A 25,603-nucleotide genomic window follows, 5' to 3' on the forward strand; every position below is an offset into this window, starting at 1 on the left:
ACTTTCCGGATCTGATCACTTGTCTATGATCAATCTGAATAACTGATTGTATGTCTACCCTGCTCGTTTTGGACTCAGCCAAAAGTATAATTTGCAGCTTCGAAAATAAAGGGGTAAAAACGTCTGGTCGCTTTTCTGGGTAGTTATAATTTGTCGTCTGACCTGACTGTACTAACACGTGCAGAATCAGATCTCCCTCCTTTAGGGTGACTTACTAGCGAGGGGGATAGTTTTTTGTACTTGTTTCGGGCACAGTGGTCATCAGGGGTCCATGCGAAATGAAGTTTCAGTTTGTCTTAAAGACGAAAACCTGTAACCAACAACGATTTTAATCAAGTCGACGACTTAAGACGCTATAAGTACGGGAAATTTTGCGCTGCGAACAAAACTGCAGTGCGCGGAGTGTCGGTTTAACCTCGCAGAAAACGCGGAACATCGAGATAGATACTTGGCGAGGGTTCGTGACCAAAGCAGACATCACGAATACGGGCATTCGTTGTGTACCATTCCGCATTGTAAAATTAAAGAGTGGACTGAAATTTTGTTACCATATAAACCTTTTTAAATAGCCACGGTGGTCTAGCGGTTAGAACGCTGGCCTTGTAATCCTGGGGTCTCGGGTTCGATTCCCGGCGGTGCCCGAATTTATAACTTGTGTTGGGCAAGGCCGTGGTCTAGGCAACACGGAGTTTTCCTCCGGGGGCTTCCCCGGTTTCTCCGTGGCATCCCAACAATTACTCCATTCACACACAGAAGAAGGCAATGGCAAACCACTTCTGGATCATCTGCCAAGAACGTATATGAACAGGTCCCAGTCCGAGAAAAGGATGGAAGGATCCTGTTCATATGGACCTGTCGTCAGACAGAACACTAAATAATAATAAGATGAGGTGGTCTAGCGGTTAGAACGCTGGCCTTGTAATCCTGGGGTCTCGGGTTCGATTCCCGGCGGTGCTCGAATTTATAACTTGTGTTGGGCAAGGCCGTGGTCTAGGCAACACGGAGTTTTCCTCCGGGGGCTTCCACGGTTTCTCCGTGGCATCCCAACAATTACTCCATTCACACACAGAAGAAGGCAATGGCAAACCACTTCTGGATCATCTGCCAAGAACGTATATGAACAGGTCCCAGTCCGAGAAAAGGATGGAAGGATCCTATTCATATGGACCTGTCGTCAGACAGAACATTAATAATAATAATAATAAAACCTTTTTAATCCGGATACCACGTGAGGTTATCATCTTAAGCACGAACTAAAAAACAAGACTGGGAAGTTTGTATTCCGTCTTTCAAAATCGACACTGAATGGCCATAAATTGTCCTCCCTTCTACGTCTTTAAATATTCACTGTATCTAGAAGCGTTTCTAAAAAATGTCGTAGATCTTAAACACACGTCAATAATCTGTCCCACACCAGTTTCTGGTATAATGAAAGTTTTCTTTTTCTTTTCGAAATCGATATGCGAGATTCATAAATAATGAAGGTTTTACCATACAGGTTTTAGAGAAGATACCCGAATAATAGTCGCTGTCTGTTCCCACTGACAGCGCGGTTTCATTTTGTCTGAACTGGTTTTGAGCCAGAATAGGCCAGAGGCCACAGGATATTTTCGTTAGAAATTAAAGAATTACGATCACATCGCCACTAGGCATGCGAATGGTCTGCCAAGTTTGGTAAAGTTCTCATACCTCGCAATCAACCAACCGCGTCCAGTTCAGTCTTCGCGGCAACTTCCGCCGGCATACGACTTCGAAGTCAGTTTTACGTAAATTCTGTAACAGCTGGATCATTTGGTATAAAAACGGCTATTGATTTGGTAAAGTCGATTGTATCTTGTTTTTTTATGAAGTACATAATCTTGAAGTAGGTTTCCTGTTTTTATAAAATAACTGAGTCGACCCTCGTTACTATTAATTATTACAATTACAATCGACCCTAGTAGATCCTTCCAGACATCTATAAAACGTACGCTTAACAGTTGTAACACAATTATCCCCACAAATAAGAAATTCCAATTAACTTAGTCTTCACCTGGAACTTCAGCATTCATAACACTGCAGGGTTTGCGGCGTTAGTTCCTGTAATATCCTCTTCAAAACAAACATTTTTGGTCTAAACGCCGTTCTTCTGTCGTGCTTAGTTTCAGAGTTACAAGAAACACCCTCACCGGAAATCGAAATCAAGACACTTCTCCGAGTTTTGACACTTGTATGATCTCTTCGTGGTCTCAAGTTTGAAGCAAGTCGATAAGTCCGTTCTCGAGCAAAAAGCGAACAAATGAGCCCATAATTTCAGCTAGACGTAATGTTTCGGGGCAGTTTCAGCTTTAAAGGGTTAACATTGGAACAGAATTTGCAATTCTCCGTCAACGCCGTCCACACGCGGCAACTTATCTGGCGCACCTGTTATGCGGGTCAGTCTGCCTACCCACATACAAACTAATACTAATACCAAGTACGAAGGTACGCAAATGAAAACAGTTTTAATTTTCTGATAAAATATACACAGGACTTGACCATACTCCATTTTTATTAATGAATTTTGTTTCTGATTCTCTCAGAATAAAATGTTTTCAGTTGGGCCTTCAGGAAGTAAATATTTTGGCAGCTCGTTACAACATAAAATAAACACTGTTGTATTCAGGAGTTCCTGAAGTAAAATCTCGGCCCGGAGACCGGGTAACTCATTTCTTCGTGTTTTTCCCCCAGTCCCAAGCAAATACCTGGATAACACCTTATTAAATGAGGCCAAAGATCGCTTCCTTCCACATCTTTCTCCATTCATCATCCACTAAATTTAGAGAGATAACAAGCTCGAAAATTATGTCTACAAGGAGTGCCCACTCCATTTGTCACGTGACATCGATAAAAGTGGGCGTGTAGGACATTCGATACGACGCTGAACGCACTGATTGTCCGCAACACCAGTTGATACAACGTAGCCACAACGGTTGAATGCAGGAAAGCATTTTAAAAAAGACGACTTAATTAAATGATTTGATGGAATACGCACACAGTTGTTGAAAATATCTTCCTTTTTCGTTGTCTCACGTTGCCACGGATATTAAAATAGTTTTAATCCCCCCTCCCCCCTCGCTGACCGCAAAAATCAGATTACACACACACACACACACACACACACACATCGCCGTTCTTGTTTGACGCGTTCTGTCAGCACAGCAGCCATGTTGAACGAGTCGACCAGGTGCAAATAAGGAAAGACTAATTCTGTTTATATTTGCATATAAACAGAATTAGTGGTCTAGCGGTTAGAACGCTGGCCTTGTAATCCTGGGGTCTCGGGTTCGATTCCCGGCGGTGCCCGAATTTATAACTTGTGTTGGGCAAGGCCGTGGTCTAGGCAACACGGAGTTTTCCTCCGGGGGCTTCCCCGGTTTCTCCGTGGCATCCCAACGATTACTCCATTCACACACAGAAGAAGGCAATGGCAAACCACTTCTGGATCATCTGCCAAGAACGTATATGAACAGGTCCCAGTCCGAGAAAAGGATGGAAGGATCCTGTTCATATGGACCTGTCGTCAGACAGAACACTAAATAAATAAATAAAAATTTGCATATAAAGTTATCCCTTCCCAAACCAAACAGAACAACCACATGACTGAATGTATAAAAGCAAAAGTTGTAAGGTTCCTCGGAAGACAAAAAATTGGGTCTGACCTGTTACGATTTTAACGTTCAGTACACAAAGCAGTTAAATCTTTAGTAAAACAATTACGTCATTGTTTAAAACACGCATTAACGTTAATCAAGTTCCTTGTTCGTCATATCAAAGAATGCCCAGATAAACGAAAGACTACAGTCATGATACGGATAACATGACCACTAAAGATCATGTTTAATATTGTCCTTCTCACAACTGAGAACAAATTATTTGATACGTATTCATGCACAATTTTAATTGGAGCTGTCCAGAGCGAGACGTCTCCATGACTTTAGTACCACATATATTTCTTAATATTATGTTGTAAATAAACACTTCGATGTGAGAAAATTATATAATTCGTGTACCATTATTTCCGCTGTTTGTGTGAGAATAAGGCACCGAGCCTCGAAAAACTCGCTTCTATTTACCGATACGTAACCAGAAAACATTGAGGGCCACGATTTATGGTACTTGGCATTCCAAGGCTGTTTTATTACCTTTCAAAATCAGATTGGTATCAATTGAATGAATGTGAAATCAGTAAATTCCGTGTCCAACATTTTACACCTGTAGGTCAGTAGAATACTTTCCGCACGGAACCCGTTTTGATCTTATCCAGACGCCAGCCTCCCTGTGAAATCGAAATTTCCTTAGTCAGTAGAAATCGAAGAGCCGCCCGTTTAAATTTGACAACTGGTTACGATTTTCCTTATGCATCATTACAAATACTATAGAATTATTTAAAGTTTTAAACTTTCGACTTAACAAGTTAGATATTTAACTAAAAAGTATAAAGGCATTTTGTACCTAAAAAGCCAGTATCGATTTTGAAACCTGGGACAGTACATGGCTATCCTGACATCCTGAGGGGTTTCGTGGTTTCTCGTAGTTCTTTGTAACATGTTAGGACCCTTTTCCCTCAATACCCTTCAAAGCGTCATTCAAAAAACATCCCACAACAAGACGGTTTAAAAATCGTTATAAATGAATCAATAATCGACTCAAATTTTCCCCCCACGTTTTACAGTTCACCAGAAATAATAATTACAGTCCTCTAATAACCTATGCTTTATGATGGGAAAATATATTATTCTACAGGCTGTCCCACAAGTCTGAAACCACAGCAATCCAGGCGTCTCTCTCAAAGTTTTGAGTCATGGCATTGAGCAAATACGAACATGTACAAGTAACCATGAACGTTCAATCTATAACTTTTTACCTGCGGATGTGAAGACACATGCTGTCAAATTGCAAAATTCTGAACATCTTCAAGAACGGATTATCACTGCATGCACAAAAAACAATCCACTTCGCTCTGTTGGACTCGCAAAAATGTTCGCGCTTTGAAGTTGGCGTGAATGGTGGACACGATGAGCACATTTTGTAACAGCTGTGTCGAAACTCAGACACTTCATACGATTTTAAATTCGTGACACACCCTGTAGGTGAATGTTAACCGAATGATCAACTTGTTCTTCATTACATTCTTACATATGGAGGGAGGTCAGCGCAATTTACATCACGAGAAACCTGGTCGGGTGTCACAAAGGTCAGAGCCAAAGTTTAAAAACGTGCTCATGAAAGACGATACGCCTCTGCCCCACCTCACTCGGCCTTGCCTTCAACTACCACCAATAAACCCTTCTCCCCTAGTGAACAACAGAAGTCACTGCCACCAATTTCGGTATCAACTAGAAGAGAATACTTGTTTTGAATGTTAAAAATTCAACCTAAAGATGGTAACCGAAGGTTCTACCGAAACACAGGATAATTTTAAAAAATTCTGCGCTGCTCATTCCGGAAAGCCGGAGCTGCATGTAGAACGAAATACCCATCCTTTCAAAATATATCTTTCTTGAGATATTTACAAGTATTTAACTGATCAAGTAATTCGATGCTTAGCAGCAAAGCCCAGAAGTTCATCACAGTCGTCACAAAAGCCCCATCCTAAGCCACCTTCGCAACATAAACTATCCATTTCCACTTACCGAATATCGAGTTTCGTTTGTTGAGAATATTTTTTTATTCTGACGATCCGAAGTTCAGATCCTGACACATTTCTTCGCAGTTTCTCCCATATCCCCTGTCACTATCGCTTCTTTACAGCTTAATTCACAAAACACCTACCATCAGACACCACCGGAACAGAAAACTGCACAGCGCAAAGCGACTTCTTGAACACAAACCAGAATTTACGGACCGGAGGGAGTCCACAGGCCATCGGGTGAGTACCAACTCCTCAAATAACGCACTTCCAAACACAATGACCCGGCGGGTCGAACTAACGAACCATGGGACGTCTCAAAACTCCAGCCTCTAACAAGAAGGCGTGGCTGGACCCCACAGTCGGCGAGAAATTCAAAGAAAAGCAGGAAAATAAGTTAGACCCACAACCTCGAAGAACCGTGTCTCGAAAATAACTCACCAGTCTTTGAAATTTGTAACTCTTCAACTGTTTCCCGTTAGCATAAAATCGTCTTAGAAAAGGGATCCTAACTGCGTAATTCGAGAATAAATTGTGGTCTCCTGGGTTGTGACGCTGTGTGTCCTTATAGATCATTGCCGACGTTTCGGAAGGTATGTACAGCTCTGAAGCTGGCGGTCAACCCAGAGAAATGCCATACTGATCTTTAACGCCGAAAGTTACATCACGTGAGAACCATTTTCGAGAATATTATGTCAATACTTAAGTAGTTAAATGCAAAGAACAAATTAACTGTGGAATTAGACCATACTGAAAAGGGGGGGGGATGTCAGCTGTTTGCTAACCACTTCAAGGTAAGAAATAACTGCTAATGTCCACATTGTGTGCATGCATACGACAAATTAGCACCTCAATTGTTGCGTACTTACATCACGTGGTGACAACAATAAGGCGATGTTTAGGTGTTCTTAAATATGCCACGGCACTTTCCTGGTACACACGAACACAGTAATATTAATTCCTAACACTGCAGATAACTGACGACAATATCTGAGGTTATTTAACGTCAAGTCAGATTGGTGATATGAATGGTGAAAAGGTACAACGTATTTTAAACACAATTCTCCGACATTTGCCTGAGATAAGACACGAAAATTCACAGTTAAAATAAACGACAATGCTGTCGAGATGTTAATCACAAATCTAAAAAAAATTCGAAAATGTTGCGCCAGCGGTGATCTGTTAAGGGAAAACAAAAAAAATAGGATCTTGCCCTGGGTCTACGTGATGGAAACCACGAATAATATACCTGATGATTTTCCAGGTTCTCACAGCGAGTATGAAGACGAATAAGTTCTGGAATGTTGTGCCATGTTGCCTCGCAGAAACTGACCAACGTTTCAGACGTGCTTGAGGACCAAAACGTCGATCAGCGTCACCTTGGTGCAACATCTAGAAGGCAGTGATCTTCAGTATGCGTTGAGATTGTCTGTAACCTAATCTAACGTAATGCTGGGACACACTCGGGCCCACCTCTCAGAACAGTGAAATCTACGACGCTATAAGGGGCCGGGCGTGTAGCCAGAATGGAATTCATGCAAACATTTGGTGTGCAAATCGCTTGGAAAACCACTAAAGAGAACACCAATTAGATGGGTAATATTAGGATGGAAAGTAAGCACATCCTAAATATCTTATAGGGATAGAATCGAATGAAATTAGCTCAAAATCGTGTATAATATGGGGTGTTGGTCTCTGCTAAAAAGGTGTTGGTTAAAGATTGCGTATCAACGGTGAAGTTAACATTTTGTGTTATCTTATAAGACCGATTCGTTGCACGGATTGTCGTCCACAGGACAACGCCGTGCAGTCTTGTAGGACTACGTGATTACCAACGGTTCGGAGGAACACACCGTCTTCATCTTCGAGGTAGATGTGACGTGTGCAATGTGCGGATTAATTGTGGAGCAATGTAAGAGCTACGACCCCACCAGAACGCTCTTTAGGCCAGTATTGCGCGACACTTCATGAACGGCCAGACCCACAACACAACAGAAGAATCTGGAAAAAATCATTTTTTTTAAGTTCCTTCTGTTTCGTCTTGAAAACGCCACTTGAAGTCAGGGCTGAACACAGGCGACTTTCGTTTTAGCCCTATGAAACCGGAGGTCGTCTAAATAATATTTAAGAATTCAGTCCGTGCCTCAAAGAAAACACAACATAAGATATTGTAGGTGCGTCATATTGTGATTTTATTTGAAAATAGTATTAAAATATATTAAAATTGTCCGTCAATCACAATAAAGTAATATAAGATAATTAAATGGTTAAAATAAAGAAATGATACGAAAATTAAAAATTAGTAATTGAATTAAGAGTTTATAACATACACCTGATGACGGCTCTATGAAAGCCGAAACATGTCGAGAATGTTCCATATGTAAATCGAGTACTCGATACGGAACAAAGGATAATATTTTAACCATTTAATTATCTTATATTACTTTATTGTGATTGACGGACAATTTTAATATATTTTAATACTATTTTTAAAACACAACAGTTCACTGTTACAGGGACCCAGAAATAATCGCTGTTTACTGTAAGAATCACACGAAGTGTCAAGTTACTGATTGTTGAAACAGGTGGTAATTACCATTATCACTGGGCTTTAAAGGGTTAATTCGGATCTGTAGACTCGAAAAATGTTTACGTTTCTCATGTGTCTGTAAAAGATCGTGAGAGTAACCTACTGACAGTTTCTGTTAACCAAAATTTTGGCTTAAATCCGTCTGGTCAGGAAGAACTGCAGAATCCCCGTGACTATCCTAAGAACTGTCTTAGTCACTTCAAGGAGATAAGAATATCGACAAAATGACAAATACGATACGTTATCACAGTCGATAAGGCGAGTGACATATATCCAAATGGACGTGGTTTTAATTAAGCACGGGGCATCGGTTATCCTGATTTACGTGGCTTGTGATTTCACTCAGTCAGTATAGAGAATGGTCACTGGATGAAAGACTTGAGTTTCGTTCCTGACCCAGTGGAAGCCGGGACTCTCCCGAGGAGCAGCGGTCACAGCGCGAAGCTGACCACTCACCTCCATTTAGTACCGAGGTTAATAACGCGTGGAGCTACATCTCCACTCCTCCACACATCTTCATGGCGTGATAAACAGCATCAGGGATTTTCCCACTTTTCAGGCTAATATTCTGAAATGTGACACAACACAACTGCTTTCTAGGTCCCAGAAGCCTTTCTAAATCGATGTACATAATCATCTTTTCATTCTGCTCACCGCCAAACAATGTCTGTTCCTAATACAGCGTCTATAAACAACCTACAAATCAGGCAAAGCGGTCCGGAGTAGAATATTCCAGAAAGTGAACTCAGAGGATTGTTTACCATTTCTTGAATCGCTCTAGAAGCCACAGATTAAATCTGATGAAAATGCGCGTTTTGGACACTCGTCTATCCCCCCCCCCTCACAACTGCTGACACAATGGACCCCGTTCAGAAGGCGGTGATGAATGCATTATGACGTGACATTAAATCTCTGGCAGGAGGGCCATAAGAAGAGGAGGTTCACGGTCCAGAGTCACTTTCATCTGCCTCCAGTATTGACGACACGCCTCATGTGTGCCTTGCCACGTGTCCAGGAGACTCAAGATGTTCCCGTAACAGGATTCATTCAAACCTTGAGGTTCAAATAATTTCATAAGAACTTTCTTTCCAAACGCTTACACGCCTAATTTCTGTTCTTCCCTTGAAGAAAGCTTGAGCTTCAGCGTTTTAGAAACTATGTGACTAATAGCGAAGTGACGCTTGGCGTCGGTTTACCAGCGTCTTGTCTTGAACCTTCACGAAGCTGCTGTACCCTTTCTAGAGAATCTTTTGTCGGCGTCTCGACGCTCGGTGTTAAGATTGTGTGTATCCTATCGCATGGCGTCTTGATGCTACTCTTGGCTCGATTTAGAACTGAAGTCGGGTTTGCGACGCGACGTTCAGCGTCGGTTCGATGTGGTAATCCCGAGGTTCGTCTGCTCTGTTTACGGCGAGCCTCGGTTTTAATTGGTTACGACAGATAAGTTGTGGCAACGATCGGTGATTCTCCTCAACTATGTGAATACATTCGCAGTTCTTAAAAGGTTATTGTTGTCTGGGCTGAGGACATCACAAGAAAAAGCCGGGTGGGTGAAGGTTTCTATGGGGATGACAGATGCACGCGGCGTGTGCCGGCAATGCGAACACGTGGCCGTTAAAAAACCCGTAAACGGCCAAACGAACCAGTAACGGCAGCTGGTAAACCACCGCAGGAATTCAAACTGCGGATCGATAGAGACAGTCGAGAATTGTATACGTTTGATCTCTCTAACGCAACCGACGAGACGCTGTTATTCACAGCGGAGCTACTGGATGGGCGCATTCAACTCTCCAGGCTTAAATAGGTCCAACGCTAATAATCACTCAGTTAATCAAGAAATTTCAACTTTTAGCACAAATAAAATATTCAAATTAAAAAGCGTATGGCCTACTATTCATTAGGATAACAGTGTTCAATAAGCCAAATTCTGGCTCTGGCTTTGAAGACGCAAAATTTCAAGAAATAATCTGGAAACATGTGAACTCCAAACGTTTTAACTCGATCGAAGACACGACGTTTCGGAGACTAAAATTTGTCTCTGTCCTCGGGTAAAAACTTATTCTGTTGCAACCGATCGATAAAAAGGGTCCATCTACCGGGCCGAATCGTCATGTTTTAACAAAAAATCAAGACAATGGATAATGTCCAGAAAGTTAGTTATTTTTTCTCCAAGTTTTAACAAAAGTGTGAGTTGGCCCACTGTTGATCCTATGGCTTCATTTCAGGCTAATTCCTATGCTGGTCAACAGAGAGCTCTGCTTTATTATTTATGCTACTCGTGGAAAATACTGGAATAAATTAAGCGGACCGAAAGAACGCCACAAATCACACGGAATGTAACTTCACAGCTAACAAAGCCGGCCTTTCACCTGCCAGAAGTTGCCTGTCTCCTAGATAGGCCTACGTTTACTCATGTAAGCAGACGAGGCACCTTATCTAATCTTTGGTTTGCACTACCAGAATTTCTCATGATTTCCGGGGTAGGTAAACAATTTGCTTCATTAATATCAGTAGAGACTATGTCAGGGGTACAAGAAGAGGCTTTCTTCTCGAGATGATTCTTACTGAACATTTAAAACATGATGGTAACTATATGTACCACCTTCTTTAATAATATGTGACGTTGCTCACCGAGAACGTAATCCGTAGCCATCAGGCTAACAACGCCTGATTGGCTAAAGCTGGCTAACGATACATTTTGTCTGAGAGGTTTCAGTTCATGAAGTACCACTCAATCACAAAATAAATAATTTTTTTTTTTAATTTTTCGTTTTCCAAAGTGTTAGCCGGGTTAAAGAGGCTAACACGTTTACAACGCACGATCCACTCCTGATTCTCCCTTACGGTCTGAATATATCTGGAATTCAGTGAAAGGCTTCTAGACGCTACTCAACAGCAAGAACTCTTTTAATGTGTAGATTTTGCGCAACAAAGATATGTTACAATTTAAATATACCAACAGTTTCAAATAAACTCAAGCCCAAAGTACTTTATTACTCACACAGACATTAGTAACGTGAGCCGAAAACTTTTTGCCCGTCTTTTCCTCAGAACACTGCGTCCGGAGTTCACCGAACTCTGCATGGATAAAATCCTCCCACGAATACGAGCTCCCCCCCCGCCCCCTCTCGTACCCTAACCACAATAAATTCTTGCACGCATAAATACATGCCCCTGCACACACAACAGAAAACTCTCTGGATTGGTTCCAGAACTGAAAATTCATTCTCGACCTCGCTTATCTATCGACTCAGTTATCTACACATCGATATTTGTCCTCAAACACAGCCATGAATTTAAGAAACAACCTATTAACCGACTGACAGACTGACTCGCCTGTTTCACATTCGGAAGGCTGTGGAGGCACGCTACACTGAGATGCGCCGTGGTTTTATTCAAACCCTCCAGGCAAATTATGGACCAATGCCCTAAAAAGGCCACGAGCGGTTCCATCCAAATCCAGCCCAAGTCATGATTCATAAACCCCCTCCTCTGTGTCATTACATAACATATGCAGTTGAGGATGCATTGTGAAATGAACACTGACGACAAACGAAGTAGGACTTGAGGTTCTCTCGACTGTGACTACGAAGATGGCTGTCTGCTGGGTTGTACACGGCGCTACAACCAACAAGACAGTCATCTTAAGACAAATGAAGTGTTAAACTACGTGATATACTTACTCATAAACGAAATGACAAATTACTCAGTGACTTACTCACAGACTTCGTTCTGTGAGCTGACCTTCAATGACCTGCATATACAAAATTTAACGTAAGCTTGCCAATTTCTTCCCGAAAAGTCTGCCGGGACATTAACATACAGCCACAACCAAGTACATCATACTTCACTCACACATGTCCTTATATGAAGCGGGAAGTGGACTAAACTGGCTTTTCTCAAGGCAAACGAACACTGCGACCAACTTCTTAACATTCCTCAGGTCCCGTGTTCAAATCTCCACAGAAGACACGGGACAATGCCACACTTTTTCAATTCAAATTGTTTCATTCGAAAACAGCCCCAGGAACCCTTTCAGCATCCTTATATAACCCATAAAACATCCTTGTGCAGACAGGACCTTCCTTCATTTCAAGTCACGTGCTCACGCGAACACTTGTCGTATGTGCAGTAGCAGTTAGTACGTTCGCTCCTCGCGTAAGCAACTCCACCAACACACACCAAGGCTGACTGCTGATTGCATGCAAGGTGTGATCTGTCAATGAATGATCGAGAAAGTATGCGACTCGAGAATACTGCGCCTTGAAAAAATGTATTAAATAAGCAACTCACGCAGCTTCAAATCACAACTGCCAATAAAATATTAACTATGGTGAAGAGGGGCCCTCTTTGGGTCAGTTCCCTCGTATATTAGAACGTGAAGAATTGTGAATGTTAAAGCAGGTGGTACATATAATAACCACTAAGCTTTGTAGGGTAAACATTATCTTCTGTATGTGTGTGACTGCAATGTAGCCAGTTTTAACGATTAAAAACCTTTGTCTACAGATGTCTGTACTTAACAGGCGATTTAATCTAGTAATATTTTTCTCTGAAAGTAGAAATATAATTCATGCTGTTCCCCCCTCTCCAATCTCAGCCCTCACTACCACATTTCAGACTTCAATTTTCTATTATGTTTCCTGTTATACCTGTTAAAATATTAATTATTTTAACACTTTATCAGACGTCGGGCCTAAAATTTGTTTCTTATTCGGTATAAACTCGAAGGTAAACAAAAGATAATATGATTTATGGGAATGTTTTACAAAAGTCAAATGATATTTCAGTTCATATTTTCTACAAAATGTGCTGGCCTTCCGCTAACCGCGATAACTGAGTCGGTTGCCGCGTCTCCTAGTCCTAGCGGCACAGCCGCCAAATCTTCATCAATGGAAACAAATTAATATTACCCAAATTCTCAAATTAGACTTCACTATGCAACGAGAGACGAAGTACTGACTAAAATCACAGACTGCAGGATTTAGGACCGTAAGTTTCAAGCCAATAAAATAAGTTCCTTTAAAGCTATTTTGTATCAGAACTCTTCTGAATTTTCCTCATCACGATGAACAAGAACTTTTGGAAGTAAACAATGACGCACAGTTCCTGTAAAGTGTCTTCACCTCTGTGATTAGACACGAGTTTGCGATGTAAGAAATTTGTATGCAATTGTATTTAATTTTCTTTATTTTTAAGTATATTTTCTATGTCTTTTTAAACGCAATGTTCCTTGTTATATACAGAGCTTGGTGTGTTGTACCCTGAACTATTGGGCCCCACGCCCCAAGTTTTTTGGTCTACCTTGTTTATTCCCGGAATCGTTACACAAGCTAGTGATTGGTAGTCATTAAAATCATATAAACTTTTCATCTGCCCATGTACAAATCACAAAAACTGCGCAATAGGGACTATAAATTAACAATTCTATAACTTACTGATCTAAGTAGGATTTCAGGTACAGACTACACTGCGCTCCAACCCAGAAGTCAGCCATCTTGGAACTTATTTTCGGGGGGCATTATAAATCTCCGTTGTCAGATGCAATCTCCAGACTTCGGGGCTGTATTTGTAGTTTCTAATATAGAGAACAATCTCCGCGATCTGCCTCTGTACCACATTTGAGCATTAAAAATGGCTCGTCAGTTGTCACCAAACAACAGAGAGCATAAGCTCAGGACTCAAGAAAGTGCTACATCGTTGTTCTACATTAAAAAGACAATGGTTTTGTCAAAGTTCTCTATTTTACTTTAACGTCCCTACATTCAACGGCTCTATCACCCACGCCAGAACTTCGCACGACCTCTACTTTCGTATCTGCGGCATTGCATCCACAAGACGTCTCAAGAAACTGACCACATCACCGAAAACTCCGGCAGCGACACTCCTTGACTCCGATTTTAATCCAAGTGAACATTTATTTAAACAAAATAATGATAATACTTCCAGACACATCGGAACTCATCTACCCTCTCATCTTTGGCCGATGTAAGAACATCAACAAAAACATTCACCGACAAAAAAGTTTACTTAAACACGACGCACATATGTAAAACAACTTCAAATACATAAAAATGGAATCTGGAAGTGAACATCACTATTAACTGATAAACAACTATAAAAAAGTTGCATATAAGAAATTACGATTAAGTTTTAAGTTTATATAATTTTAATTAATTTTTATACACCTGAAGATGGTTCATTTAAGAACCGAAACATGTCGTAAGAAAAATATGTTCTAAATGTAAATCGAATGTTTCGATAGGAACATCACATGATATTTTAATTATCTTAATTTTAATTTTAAATTTAAATTGTGATTAGACGGACAAGAATAATTAATTAAAAATAATGAGAGTCTTCAAAATGATTTCAATGCTGGTATAAGAGTCTCAAAGGCCACCAAGATCAGAGAAAGTCAGGAGGAACATGCCTTCACTTGCAAAGCTCTGAAGGACATGGCTTCTGATCTCACGAACGATACGGCTAATGGAACCACGAAGCCCATAGGAAAACACGAAGTGTTTACAGAATATGTCCCAGGGCAAACTGTACTCCACGGGAGAGAGAGAGAGAGACGGGTCTACTGGTTATCACTCCTGTGCATGGGAGGTCCAGGGTTCGAATGCTCACTCGGAGAGAGGCTATTCTGAGGTTTTAATGGTTCCCTCAATTCATCGAGGCAAGGATAGCGCATTAAAACAGGCCATAACAGAATATTCCAACGTTCTTTCCAATTTTCTAACCACATCAGACGCTATATAAACTGGGAACTTAAAAATAACAATAATTATTTTAAATCAAATCACACCTGTCTTTATTGGAATAAAAAGCGAGGGGCGATTTCAACCATTCTGCTGGTAACAAAGTGAGTGGGCGCGTTTCAAAGGCAGTGGTCAGCGATATTACCACGTGCAGATCATTATAAAACAAGGCGTTGTTCCCTCGTTATGCATATGGACACTATTCGCGAAGGAATTTAATATACCAGCTGCAAAGGTTTACCATTTGTTACACAAAAGGTTAGTCACGTTACAAACATACGATCTGCAGGCAATTAATGCTCGGTCGTTTTATGACGCTCGCATGTTACGTGCGTGCGTTGTGAAGTTTTAACATGTTTTATGTTACGTAAGAATTAAGGCTGTCTGAGCCAAATACTTTGTTAAAGAGCTGTTAATTTCTCACTTTCATGGCAAGTTGTAATCCGCTTTATTTCAAATTGGGTTCAACAGCAAACAGGAGAAAGTAACTGCTGTTTCAAACATCAGACACGGAAACAAGTATGAGCATATGTTTTCGATGGAAATGCTATACTACACTTCGTTCCTAACATGGAAATGGTTAAAAGTGGTCGTCGTCACACTGGATTTTTGGTTTTCTAATGTGTTGTGTCTGCTTAAAAGTATCAGAGTTATTTAACATTTACAAGATGATATTAATCTTACATGGGTTTGAGCACACTGTAAAGTAAAGTACTTTTTCCCAATAAAATATTACGAAATCTCTAATGTTAGTACTTATTAGACTATGAATAAAAATAAGCTTCAAAATTCTTTAAAATTTATTCTTCTTGAATAAAATTTGAAACGAACCAATGGACCGAAATAATTTTTCTGCGTGTGTAACAGTAACCATCGTGGTAATTCTTTAAAGCACAGTGGTAACTTGATGTACCACCTACTTTAACATTAAGCACCTCTGAACTTTGACCATAAAATGTATTTTTAGGTTTCGTATAATTCTCAGAATAAACGGCGATTATTTCCTTGAATAGGATCAACCACTTGATACAGGTAACGGTGAAATGTTGTGGTTTCTTTGCGGTTCGGGCTTAATTCTTAAATATTATTTAAGATGAGAGTCGGCCTCAGAGGGTTAAACAAATTCTGACTTTGCAGTGTGTCTAGTCCGTGAACACACGTGAATAATTCAGCTGGCTAAACCTAGAAGATTGTCTTTTATTTTATTTTATAAGCGAAATCTGTAGTAACATGTTCATACCGTGTTTAAATCAGCAACTGCATACGTTGCGAGTGATATGCATCATATTATCTAATTGGATTACATTACAATCCGAAGCGAAGTCGTTCAAAAGCGAGACTGGAGAAGACCTACATATTAACACCCTGTTCCCCCCCCCTCCCGTCATAAGGGTGAAGTTACCAGGCCAGACGCAAACTATGGAATATTCTTACGAGACTATTCCAGTATGTTGCACCGTGTAGCCTGGTACAAACTAACCGATGTTTTAGGGGTACGCACTTCCTCCACCATCAGGGTGACGATGGGCGACGAAGAGTACGCACCTCTGAAACGTCGGTCAATTTCTATCAGGCCACGTGGTGGAACGTCCCAGAAGACACCCACGTTTACGCTCGTAGCCGAGATAGCCTGAAACCTCACTCTCATTAGATTTTTAGAAAAATAATTCTTTCAGACTATACAATGTCACGGTAAGATTAATAAATATCTGGAGAGTCTGTTCAAAAGAGCGAAGCGCCACATTCAGGATAACGTAGTAGATTTCTGTGCGTTTGCTTTCAAATTAATAAAGAGAAAAACGTCTGTATCAATATCGCTAATTAAAATTGTGCAGGTCCGCGGACCACCGTTTGATAAACACTGACTTTACAAAAGAAAGAAAGAAAGAAAGAAAGCCTGTTGGATTTAATAGCAGAGTGCTTAACTGTTAGAGCCAGACGACGATAACACAGAAAGTGCATTCATCATGCTGAGGAGAAACGCCGAGATAAAATGGCATACTGGCCATTAGTAACTGCGAGTACTCTGCTCTTTATGACCAGCGATAACGGCTGAGAGTCTAGTGAGGAGACACGCGGCAGAGAAATAGTTTCTTTCTTAACTGAGCTCCACACAATACGAGTCGCGACATTTCTCTTTACAGTGCCTTTTTCATGTACCCATGTTTCGTAATTTCATGGCATGTTGCTCCTACACTGCTGCAACCTTCATACTTTATCACATTTCGTTATATTTCTTACAAACTGCTCGTTTTTGGAACAACAGTTTAAACCGATTCCACGGAGGACAGGCTTTCGCTCGTCTGGTCACGAAACGTTCCCTGTTCCTTGTCTAACACGACGGTTCATCGCCGTGTTCACAACAGTCTGACCCTTGTCTGCGAGCCGAGATTTGAACCTGTGTCCTCTCGAATAAGAAAAAAGTGTGACAACCACTCGGCCATGACATAAACAGTGAAAAAAGAATCGTAAAATAAATGTATAAGAGTAATTCGGAAAATAACACTTTATAATATGACTGCGTCACATATGAGCATCTGATCCTCTGACTAACCACAGACAGATACGATACTACACGTTAAAAATAATTCATTCGAATGGATCTCTGGAGGAAGGTGATTCTTGGTAATCTTCAAGTGATGATTAGAAGTGTGTGAGTCATGGGTAAGGTATTCGCGCAAATAATGACACAATGAGCAAACAGCTTCCATGTGTGCGCATGGCAATGAGACGTAAATTTGACTGCCTACATTACAGAGCGCAGCCTCTCCAGCTGGACCACCGATTATGCCCAGTATGCGGACCAATCAATGAAGGAAGGAAGGAAGGAAGGAAGGAAGGAGTTTCCGTGGTTGCAAGAACACAACATTTAAAATTAAGGACGTCGAGCATCTGTACCGCCAAAGATTCGAGGAAATTTGGAAAGAGGAATGGGGAAAATGTATGTCAGCATGTGGAAAAACCGGAACAAATTTATTATGAGCGAGAAGACATAATCGAAGACGCTATTGAACGTATTATAATTGAAGATAATGGAGTGAACAGCAGATGAATCAAGTGATGTCAGAAAGCGATGGTCTGAGAGGAGTGGAAGAATTGGGAGAGGACCGAAGAGTTGTGAAGAATATAAAATTATCTACTACTCTCTGCAGTGTTAATTTTCTATTGACGTGTAGCGTAGTGAAATCAACATTCCTGTGCTACATAACGCGGTGATATTTTATTTGGAGTGTACTGTACGCGGCCTGCTACAAGTTCACCGGTGCCAGGTTCAAGGCATATAAAGTCATACGATCTGTAATCTATCAGAACTATTACACGAGTCCTTGGTTCATGTGTAAATTAGAAAATAGACGCTCCTCGGGGATGTGAACGCGCCTAAACACACTATTCCAGTCCAAAATTGGATTGTGACCGCCCAGTCAGTAATCCGTCACTGCCTGATGGAAACAGCCCACGCCTTCAGATCTAGCAGATCACGACGAAGGAAACAACGCGTTACACTCAATTCTTTAACGAGATTTGAATAAACGGAACGCCATTGTATTGCTCACGTCACACAAAATACAAAGGACATTGTTATCCCACAATGGACGGAACGCTTCAACAATAACATTTAAATACAATCGATAAAGGAAGTTTCTAGATCCAACAGCTGGAGTGTTTTGGAAACGTGACCAGATTCGAACTTTCTTAAATTCTGACTCGGAAATTAAAACTGTCATTGGCATGTGCAATATGCCTAACCACTACACCATGAAAACGAACATGGAACATGGAGGTAAATCCCCACGCAGTCCTACCTCTGGCACTGGATGGAGGTGAAGAGCCAACTTCACACTCTCAAGCCCTGGCCAACGCGGTAGGGACGCAGGGACGTCCTGTTCCTGACAAAGACGACGAGGTGCACGTCTCCTTTATACGCGTCCCAGCGATGTGTCAGTCCAGTCGACAGACAAGTCCTTAAAACTGACTTCATAGCATCCCAGAAGTTGACCGACACCCTGATGATGGCACTTAAATGTGGGAACGCCTGTCTTAAACTGGCTTCAAATAGTTCTTTCTAAATTGGGTCAATACACCCAGGAAGATCGGTGACTAAATGTAGTCACTCTCGAAACACGCAGAAAAGTTCATATCGATTCGCCGCTTTACTTCGGAGGTCGTGCCTCCCACGATGAAACTCCGGGCCGTCGCCTGGCACAAACTGATTAAAACTGGACGCCAAAGCTTCGCTGAAAGCAAATACCCCAACTACAACTTTATTCGGCGTGAGTTCCGAGCACGTCAAATTACTTCGAGACTTAGTCGATCAGCAGCCCTTATTTAGGCTAGTACTACTCGCCGGTCACAGAAGTTCCGAAGATGGCACTCAGGTTCTTTCAACCACATCCGAAAATGTATTAGATAAATGTAACAGCCCGTGGTTGGTCCTATATTTTATGTCGTGTTACTCTTTTTATGACAATCAGTGATTTCGATTTAATCTTCACGAAAAATAAGAAATTTAAGCTTATATTTTTATTTGCGCCCAACAACCTCACCCTTTGATAAATTTTCATTTCCTTCTTGAATTCTTGGAGTAAACCTACCGTTGCGAACCAAAATGAACTTATTTCGACATCCCAAAAAAATAATTAAATCAAGATTCGAATATTTTTGACGTTAAGTATTTTGAAGACGAGAAAAAAACTGCGTTCACGTTTTACAGACCGTGTAAGCAACACACAACCTCCAACAGCTACTTTTAGTAATAGGTTTCTTTACACTGACGACACGATCTCCAATCTACGAGAAATCGGTCTTCTACATGACAGAATTCGTTCCACGCACAGGAAGTTTGTGGTGTTGTTAACACAGGGCGTTGAATCCGATCTCGTAATGAGGGCCAGTTCATTCAGGCGAAAATGCATCCAGCACTGGGACCAGACCACAGTCTGCCGGAAGCTAACGTCGACGTTGACTGCCTCAATCAACTGTCCGGATATAGGTCCCACGGTCGTTCAGCCAGAACAGAGGGCGGTGAATCGCTTATCCAAATTGCAAATATTTCACATGCCAGGCACAAAAGAATTTACAACTGCAGTCTCATTTTCAGGTTTTTCACGTCGAGGCCATCACGCCCCAAGGACGTGTAACAAAATGGCTGATCTATATGAGGCTTAAATTCTTACACCTATTTGGTTTTGCAAATGTTCATTTTTGTTTTGTATCTTATATGCGTCATGTTTGTGTTTGATTAAATATATTTATTTTGTACAGTCTAGACACAAACGTTTGAAGTTTATTGGTGTTGTAAAAATTATATAATATTAAAACAATAAGCAACTTACCATGAAAATGGAAAGCTACAAACAGAACTACGGATCATTATAATATATTGCATCAAATATCTAATAGTTTTTAAAATATTTTAAATTGATAAAAACCTGAAGACGACGGTATTACCCGTCGAAACATGTCGTTTTAATAAAAAGCGCTAAGAAATATAATGTAAAATCGTATTTACGATTAAGAGCGCTAATATAATATTTTACACAACAAAATGTTTTAATATTATATAATTTTTACAACACTAATAAACTTCAAACGTTTGTGTATAGACTGTACAAAATAAATATATATAGTTCATTTTTGTGTTAATACGCCCGAACGTAACTGCCCGTACTTTTGTGTAGAGTAACATGAACATTATGCCCTTCTGGCATGATAATCAGCACACATGCACAATTTATTCTCAAACATGAAATATAATAATTAAATTACATTAATTTATTCTGTGTTTGACCACACCCTAACAAGGTCAATTACCGCCATTTTTTTAAAAAACAACATACCAATAGCAAATCATAATGACATAAAAGATCAATAAACTACCGTAATACATTAGCAAATTTACATTCTGTGGCTTCGATCACAAAACTGAAATACCAGTAACTGAATAAATTATTAAGTGCACAAGATTTGTGTGTACAGAAATTTTCAAATACGAAAGCAGACTTTATAAGATCTGTTTTGAACTACTTTATATATCAACACAAATCAGCTGTAACGAGTCTGAAACACAAACCAGGTTGACACGCAGAAACGTCTTAAGTTCAGTCGGACTCCTCTTACACAGTTTCAAAAACGCTGCTTGTAAACAAGAGGACGATAGAAAAGAAACATGTTTGACATACGAATTGCATTGTGTGTAATATTGGTATGTCTTGCTTTGCTACGTACCAAGGCGATGCGTCAGAGATTTCTTCCTCGCGGTTTTAATTATCCTATTGTTATTCAAAACTGTCCTTGTATATACATTATTAAGAATCACGCTGTTGTGTAACACAGGAATTGTTCCCTTATTTGCTTAAATCCAGCACTGAGAAATTCGGTCGGAATGAAAGTAATTCTCCTTCTGAGTTGTCAAAAATTACGCAACGAAAACTAAGATCTTCCTTTGTCCTCACAATTGTTTAGGCTTCACTTTCGATTTTAAAGCTTTGGAAATGGACATTTCACGCCTTAACAATGCCGCGTAAAGGTCACTAACCCTTTAAAGCCCAGTGGTAACTATATGCACCACCTGCTTTAAGAATCAGTCACGGTATAAACAGCGATCACTTTCTTAAACATCTTTAACCAGCTGATGTTTGCAATTGTGAAGTGTGGTGTTTTCTTGGCGGTACGGACTGAATATTTAAATATTATTTAGATGAGCTTCCGTTTGAAAAGATTTTTTATTTCATTTTTAAAATCTACAAGTGAATCATGCTTTCAGACTAGTGCTATAATCAATCAAATACCATCATCGCGGTCCCTGGTTCTTATCCTCATTCTTCTCCTCATTCTTCTCCTTTGTGACACCGTTCATGAAATCCGCAGTTGTCAGACGAAAGACAAGGACTGCAAGCAGAATTTTGGTCAGGAAACCTTTCCAGGGAAAAACACCCGGTAGACAGAGAAGTAGAATGGATGGATAATCTTGTTTCTGATATTAGCCGATTTAATTTAATGGTTTTACACCGGTCACTCAACACGCCTATGCTGGTCGTGACATGCAGATGGAGATGTAAGTGGGCCATATCGTCGCCTGGAGATTACGTAATCCTGTAACACAGCACCACACCACACATCGGTCAGCGATATTTGACTCCTCGTTCCGAGTCCGCGATCTGTTGTCGCCCTCAGATTGCAGTTCTGCTCAGTCACGGTCACCAACTAGCAGCGTGAATTTAAAAGTAATACGTTCCTTGAAAAAATAACTGTATAGTGCGTCAAAACCTCCGTAAAATAGCCGAACTATTAGGAGAAATTCCATTCCGTCTTCTGATCTCGGAAAATAATCTCTTCCCCTAATCAAAACAGCATTTTCCGTTGGCCGCCAGCCTTCAGTCAGACTTGTTAAAGTTAAAATGAACCGTGACTGTCTACTTGGCTTTCGGACTGGACGTCTGAGATTCGATTCCCGGCAAAGACCCGATATCGTGTCCATACAGGGTCGCATCCAAGTAACGATTCGAACATCAAGGTGATAATTCGCCCCAAATATTGCTTCCTTCATGAACGGTGCCTGGGCACAGGGGTGGCAGAAGGGCGTGATCTCCCCATTACGCGTTCACTTTGTGTACTGAACGCAAAGGATGAATCAACACTCAATGAGCAGAATGGTAAGAACGAACCAAACACGAAGAACAAGGCACGAGCGAAGTAGGCACAGTCCGGACACGCCGCCTGTTGTCTCATCCACACCGCAGATGGAGAGTGCAGAGATCATGAACGACCACCTGGTACAGGTAGCTGATAATCCACACGAAATAGTCTGAGCTAGTGACGTCACTGCCTTCGCTTCTTTCGTATTTATCTTAGTCATGATGTCCAGAAAGCTACTCGAAACCTTATGTCGATTCCCCGACAAAGACTCGAAGACAGGGCTCCCAAAATCAAGGCACATACAGGCGCAACACAACTATCGCCCGCTCTGATCAACTCCTCGCTCAGAGCACACAAAGGATACGTAAGAATCCAGTTGGTGTTTGGACTTCGAAGTAATTTCTCGGCACGAGCCAGTATCCTATATTAATCACCAACAGCACAATGGAAATCACACATTTCCTGTGCAAATGATTCATCCCCCCGCCAAGCGATTTCATAATCGTTCTAGTCATGGCGTATCAACGCATGAAACCGGTGAAGACGAAACTAAACCCTGAAAATTGACGGAACTTTAGGGAGTAGCAGCGGTCATCATTTCTGGTTCGTAAAATGACGATCCTAGTTTCAAAGTTTTCCCCAGTCCCTGTGGGAAATTTTTGAAATAAATAAGATCCGGTTATCACAAATTTTCAAGGGATTTGATGAAAACTTAAAGTACGCTGTTGCTCAGCAGTGGAGGTTTGTTTCTTTCCCATTCTACATTTTCCTTCCTTCCCTCCTTGCTTTCTCCTTCTGCTGTTTTCAGAAGGCAGCTCGTCAGCGCATTAACACGTAAATTAAAAAAAAAATCGAAGTACGAACACAGTATTTGCATTAACGGACTTTCAAACAAACCATTTTCTATAAATTTCTTGCTGTTTCCAGTTTTGCATAAAACAGATTCCTCTATTACAGGCAATTTTACTCAGGTTTCCGTTTTCATTTTTGACAGGTATTAAAGTAGGCCACGGCCTCCTTCCAAACTTCGTTTGCTATACAGATCCTGCCACTTCCCGCTGGCGCTGTTAAAAAATGCACCTGACGTCCTCAAACAAGCCACGCCACAGACAGACACAAGATAATTTGAGAAATATCATTTGCGTCCGTCCGAAGTCTGCAAGTCGACTTCTTTCTGCGGACTGAGGTCAATGCATGAAGGTCGAGTTGGAGACGCAGGACCTGAACGGTTAGGCTCCAGAAGAGCAGACTTGTAGATAGACAAGCGAAAGGATAGAAGACTTCGTGGCCTCACTGTCGACGACGAAGACAAAATTCCTGTCCCTGCTGGGAATCGAACACCGGTCGCCTAGCTCATAGCGACGTTACAGAACCAGCGGGCGAGCCCATACGAAAACTGGCAGTTCAGTTTTTAAACCGACGTGTACGAGAAATGTCCAGGCCTATGTTGCGTTCTTAATTTCGGAGTTTATATTACGTGACAAAAACTGATGTACTCTCTGACAAAAGAACCTAACCTAACCTAATTTAATTCTCATAAAATGAACTTCCAACTGTGGTCACTAAGCATCACGTCCTCCCTCTGCTTCCAAGTCTCACCCGTTAAAACCGCGATAGTATACCTAAACGACACTTTCCCCTTTCACTTTCTTCACAAATAAAATCTGTTGTCAGCAACAACCACTCAAGGTTACGTCGCATCCAAATGGCTGCGATAACATTCAGATGTGTCACGTCTCTCAAAGACCACTTAACGAAAGGTAATTGCAATAGTGTATAGTATATCAACACGCCGTTCAACGTCTCATGCGGTAATGAGACAGAGGAAGGAGACAACGTTGCTGCCATCAGCAGGTAAGAATGACAGACATAAATCAGTAATTTTCATATTGCATAGCACATTTCATAATGATCTGAACAGCTTCTCACTTCTCCAGTAAAACATTAAACTAGTTATATTATTATTAGTTATTATTTAACTCGCCTTATCCTGTTGTTGTCAATCACGTAAATAAATTAATGTAATCTGTATATCAAGCGCGATAGCTCAGTCTGTGTAACAACCAGGCTAAAGTCTGAACCACCAGATTTCGATTCCTTAAGGGGCAGGATTTTTCTTTTCGTCATTGGCCTTGGAGTCCGTCAAGCCCCCTAAACGAACTGAACGTGGATTGCCTAAAAAAATAAACGTCATGCTTCTGTAGCTGTTAACGTCAAAGACCGGTCAGTCTCGAACATCCACACAGCAGACTAAACTCGCTGACAGTCACAACGTAAAATTACAAAATTCTTCACACAGCAAGGCAGATTTGAAGTAACAAAAATCTCAGATATCCCCACAAATCGATATTAAAATCTATATCGATTAACCCACTGGACTGTGAACGAATAATTGTGGACCTCTATAATTTACGTTACTGCAAGGATGACTTCTTTCAAATTACTGCACAGAACATGAGTGGAAGACCTAAGTTAACAATGACTTCAATTATTTTAACAACAGAATGTCATTCAACTTAACAACAGACATCAAAACCAAATCACAGCACAAATTCAGTTTACAGTTTCACACCCTACATTCTCAGATCCACTTTAATATTGTCATCCGAACCTACGCGTTAAACAACCAAGTGGGTTCTGCCCAAGAAACTGAACAACAAATTACAAGAAAAACCGGTCAAAAGCAGCTTTCGATGACCTTATCCGAACTTGTTCCACACACATTTTCATCTGACTAACGTATAGATATATGGAAACGTAATACAGATAAATGCATGTAAAAATCTAGGCCGCTAGAAAATAATAAACTGTAGGCCTAGGAAACAGAGTTTGATTGAAATCGGTCACGTAGTTTCAGCACAGTTACATGCCGATAGATGGACATCACGAAACTGGCGTATTTTCCTTCATCAGTGGAAAGTTTTATGGTCATTGAGGAATGAAAAGTCCAATGAAACGAGAAAA

The 25,603-nt window shown here is 40.8% G+C and overlaps 1 protein-coding gene across 2 annotated transcripts in view; it reads right to left on the reverse strand.

Moving 5' to 3' along the window:
* Window positions 1-25,603, reverse strand: part of LOC110827005 (par-3 family cell polarity regulator) — a 77,314-nt gene that overhangs the window by 50,465 nt on the left and 1,246 nt on the right. The window lies entirely within an intron of this gene.

Source organism: Zootermopsis nevadensis, unplaced genomic scaffold (genome assembly GCF_977971745.1).
Source record: "Zootermopsis nevadensis isolate Lab colony 2312 unplaced genomic scaffold, Znev_1.0 Znev_ptg000002l, whole genome shotgun sequence".
Taxonomy (NCBI): Eukaryota; Metazoa; Arthropoda; class Insecta; order Blattodea; family Termopsidae; genus Zootermopsis; species Zootermopsis nevadensis.